General features: G+C 37.1%; 1 non-coding gene across 1 annotated transcript; it reads right to left on the minus strand.

Annotated features, from left to right (window-relative positions):
• Positions 1 to 2,474: 2,474 nt before the first annotated feature.
• LOC145056170 (small nucleolar RNA R71) lies at positions 2,475 to 2,581 on the minus strand. Its single transcript, XR_013685702.1, has one exon. It is a non-coding gene; the product is annotated as a small nucleolar RNA R71 (small nucleolar RNA).
• Between the last annotated feature and the right edge of the window lie 2,491 nt (positions 2,582 to 5,072).

Consider the following 5,072-nt stretch of genomic DNA (forward strand, 5'->3'; position numbering starts at 1 on the left):
GAGAGTCAGGCTTCTTCTTATGAAGTCTAAAGTTCTTAAAGGAATTGACGGCTCATTAACTTGTTTTTACAAGTTCACCTAATTTTTTTAGGTCCCCTCCTCTTATTCTACAGGTTGGTGGGAGATGGTTTTCTTGCACGAAATCCATAATATAGCACATTGTGCTTTGCATCGGAATTGACAGTATTCATTTTACTTGTTAATGCAAGTGCAACCTATGTTTCATGGGTTCCCCACCGCCTAGTCTACGGGTCATGGTGGGAGTTTGACTTCCTCTTATGAAGTTCAAAAGTCTAAAAGGAATTAACGAATTTTATCTTGTGAGTACAAGATTGCCTAAGCTATTTAGGTCCCCACCACTTATTCAATGAGTCTTGGTGGGAGTTGGACTCATATTATAATGTCCAAATGGTTTCGGAAAGGAATTGACGGATTCGAAAGAAGATAAATTCATCACGAGCAAATTAAGGCGAATAAAAGATGTTTGGCAGATTGACCACGTCTCAGTGTATTCATCATATCTGGCTCATCCGGACTCCGATTTAGGCGATTCAAGATGTTTCGGAAACTATACATAATTATCTACAAGTTTCGTGTTTTAAGTTTTTACTAATTCAGTCGTTTTCCAGTTCAAAATCGACGTGGAAGTTGGGGTTAGTTTGTTGGAAGAGTTCCAATTCGAAAATAAGGTGCAATGTGGAGGACTAAAACTGTACAATGGTAAAAGTGAAAGATCAAGGGCTAAGGTTGTTCCATGCAGAAAGTTAAAAGCTAGGGGTTAAGGTTGCACCATTCTTGAAAGTTGGAGGCTATTTTGTGTAATTATGTTTTATATATTATGTTTACGTGATCAAGAGGAGGAGATACAGACGATACCACGAAAAAAAAACCTACGAAAAAGAACCACAGCCGCCATTCGTTGAAGGATTTCACTCGCCACTGCCGCTTCGATTTTTTTTAGCAATTAAATCCACCCTTTATCGTAAAGATTAAGAAGGATGAACCAGCTACACAAGGAGGATGAATGACAACGAGTTTTGGCTATGCATGGAACAATAATCTGGTTATTTCTTTTTATTAAACTTATTTAGTTTATTATTTTCTTTTGCTGCATGTAGTTGATTTTTGTTTCTGTCTTTCAAAAGTAATTGTTTTTGTTTAGACATTGAATTAAAATATGATTTTTAATTTTTATTTGTTTACTGATTTTAATTTTAGTTTAATGGAGTAGTAATTTTGTGGGTTTAGTTGACCGGGGTGAGATGATAATTTTAATGTAGTTGATTTTGTTAAAACCAATTTTGTTGAAATTGAATGACATATTCAAATGTGTGCTTATTTTAAAAATATGAAGTTTTGACCGGTAACTTTGATTTTGGCTAACATTTGATCAACGTTGGTTAGGGCTAATTTACTTGGTTTAAATTTAATATTTACATGTTTATATTGACTTCGAGAGAAAATTTATTTGTGACATCGTTTGAATATGAATGTGTGGTTTCGTTATCTTGCTTAAACGTAACATAGACGTGTGTTAGGGCATTTTTAACAAAACCATTGGATTTAATGTTTTTTAAAATCATGAACTACATAGAGACATGAGTGAATGTTTTTAAATCGAATCATGAGACCGAGAGGTAATTGCTAACTTTTGTTGGTGTTAAGTTATTCGTTTCTACATAATTGGTTTATTAAGTTAATTGCATTAGAAGAACCATTGAACCCGTATATGTCAACTAAATCCCATTTTCTCATAATTGTTAATTCGTTGAATTTTTGTGTGTGTTTTTTTTATTCGGTATTTTAGTTTTCATTATTACCTTGCTGAATTTAGTTTAATTTTATGTTACTATTTTACTTAGTTTATTAAAATCAATCACTTTTGCAATCAATTGCCTAGTTCATTCTTCCATAGAATAGGATAGTCTCTGTGGGTTCGATATCTGGTCTTACGACTATATTACTTGCACGACCTCGTATACTTGTGAGTACGCGTTTTCGTCAACAACTTCTAAGAAAAATGAAGCTAGTTACGAGCCCGAAATAGAATCAAAAAGAGAAAGTGAACCCGAAGACGAGCCCAAAACAACATGACAGACATTGCAGACATGACGATGGAGGAGTATAAGAGATGGATGAGTGATGACACCGGACCAGTTCTTGTGCAACCCACAATTCCCAAAGCAGCCAACTTCAAGTTAAACAGACACATACTTGCTCAGTTGAAAGACATACCATTCTACAGGAAGGATCACGAAGACGATTACAAGCACATTGACGAGGTCAATGATATCTTTGTCTACTTCAATATTCCCAACATACCACGCGAGATGATGTTACTTAGAATGCTCCATGTTACTTTTAAGGGTGCGTCAAAAGACTGGCTAAAAGCATTTCCACCGAGAGCAATAACAACATATGCAAAAATGTATGAAGAGTTCGTACAACAATTTTTCCCAACATCAAAGGTTGCAAAATTGAAGAAGGCTAACGCAAATTTTGAGCAAAACGTGGGAGAATCATTGTATGAGGCATGGGAGCGCTATAAGGGATTATTGAGAAACTGCCCCCAAAACGATCTAAATATGCAACAAGAAGAATCAATCTTCTATGATGGGGAAAACATAACAACTAGGTAACTCCTTGATTCTTAAGGGCCACTCATGAAGAAAGAATCGACCATAATCAAGTAACTAATAGAAGAATTCTCCAAACATTTGATAGAATACCACAACCCTCGACAAGACATAACAAATGGAATCATGAATCCAACTTCGGGTGACTTGGCAGAAGTTTTGGCAAAGTTGGATAGCATGGATAAAACAATGACAAATATGGATCAAACCATCCATGCAATAGATGGGGAGTGACAATTGTAGTGGTCTGCATTTGAATAAAGATTGTGATCTTGATGAAAATGGCAACTGAAAGGCCCAAGCTTGCTATTTCCAACTCCACTTCTTGTTCTCACAATTTTGATCTACACACTGAATAAGGTGAAATTAGATCCTCCATCATGGTAGATATTCAAATCTTCCTCATCACACCGAAACGTTTACATGCTAGTTCTAATACCGTAGACGTACGCTTAGAATCCTACACACATAAGGTTTCTAGATCCGGTCGGCAACAGACCATAGATCCGAACAAATAATATCATATATGGCAACATATAACATTTAGCACATAAAAGCATTTTAGGCAACTTTCCTAAAATAAACCAGTGCTCGTGTCTAAAACATAACAGACACACATCTCAAAACTTCACTTAGCATTCTAAGTTTAAGTCTAGAAATCCTACAAATTCCTAGTTCGCTTAAACTAACGCTCTGATACCAACTGTGACATCCCCAAAATCTCGGCCAGAAAAGACCGTTTTTCATTTATGCTTCAAAAATATTTTCAGAGTAAATCCTTTTGATTTGAAAGGGTTGCGGAATTTGTTCCCAAAAACAAAACATGATAAAACAATGTTTACCAAAACATTTCTTAAAAGAAATGTATTTTTCATTAAATAATCAAAACTCGGGGTGTCATGTTCCGATACAGACCAATAAGCATAAACGATAACATTACAAGTCATTCAACAAATATATACATATACAGACTTGTAAACAAAACAACTGATGGTTCATCCATCTCATGCCCTCGCGCCACTTCCTGTAATACAAATAAAACTGAGTGGGTCAGGCTTGGGAGCCTGGTGAGCATATAGGGTTTTCAACCCACAATAAATAATCATATTTAATTTTCACCAACCAACAATAACCCAATTACCCATTCCCGTTATTCTCACTTTATGTCCCTAAAACAACTAACACAAGGGACCTGGTCTAAGAATATTTCATCGGGGCGACAACACATGCTTCGGGGGTACCTCAGCAATATAAGTCAAATAAGGCAACCATGAGGGGGATGGAGTACAGCAAATGAACACCCGAGTTCATTAACACCTACAGGTGGCGAACCTGCTAATGTTTCCACAAGACTGTCTAGAATAGCCAGTGGTCGTCATCTAAACTCCGCTAGATGACTCAATCAAACAACAACGAGGCCTCTCATCTGTTTATTACACACCAACTATCTACCCATGTTCTACCCAACATATTAGTAGATAAAATATACATTTTTATACATAGTTTTGAAAATCTGTATAGCATGCTTTAACCAACACATAATCCACATAACAGATGAGGCACACACACACATAGCACATATCTCATAGAGAATAAATCATATCTATGAGATAGAAGAGAGTGAATACACATTCACACATATAAACAACAATATACTATACACATAGCACGTATTTTATAGAAAATACTTAATATATGTGTGTTAGAAGAAGGTAACTACACACTCACACTTATAAATAACAATATACTTAATACACTCGAACCAAACTTGTATTATTATCGTGTTTATGAAAGTTAGTATACACTCACTTGATCAGAAGATGATCAGACAGCACTACGACTTGCAGAAGTAGTAATCCTTAGCAGATCTGGAAGATCTTCACAAAAATCGAACTTCTCGCGGGCAGAGCTTCGACTCGGAAACCGCACTTCTCGGGATCTTCGGGATCTCGGGACTTGCCTCGGGGCTCAGGAATATTACCGGGGCTTCGGGATGGCTTCGGGGGTTTACGCGCAGAGCTTCGGCACAAAAACGAGAGGAAATTAGCAAATGAACCCGGAACCCTCGCATCCTATTTATAGGAGGCTGGAAGCCTCAATTACGCGGGGCGTACTGCTCCAAGTTCGTAAGCGCATGCGTCATCCGAAGCCACTTGCTGCGATGTCGACACCTTCGGAGTACGCGGGGGCGTACTCGAGTACGCGGCGCGTACCTCGGATCAGATCGATGACTCGCCTTCGGATAAGGCTTCCGAATTTTGATTTAAATTTAAATATAAAATGATTAATAAACTTCGGAAATTCATAACTTCTTCATACGAACTCCGTTTTCGACGTTCTTTATATCCACGGAAAGGTGAGACTACGCTCTACGACTTTCGTTTAGACTCCGTCGGCTAATTTCGACTTTATTTTTATTATTTATTTTTAATAGGC

This window comes from Lactuca serriola, chromosome 5, assembly GCF_051521515.1.
Source record: "Lactuca serriola cultivar US96UC23 chromosome 5, Lser_US96UC23_V15, whole genome shotgun sequence".
NCBI lineage: Eukaryota > Viridiplantae > Streptophyta > Magnoliopsida > Asterales > Asteraceae > Lactuca > Lactuca serriola.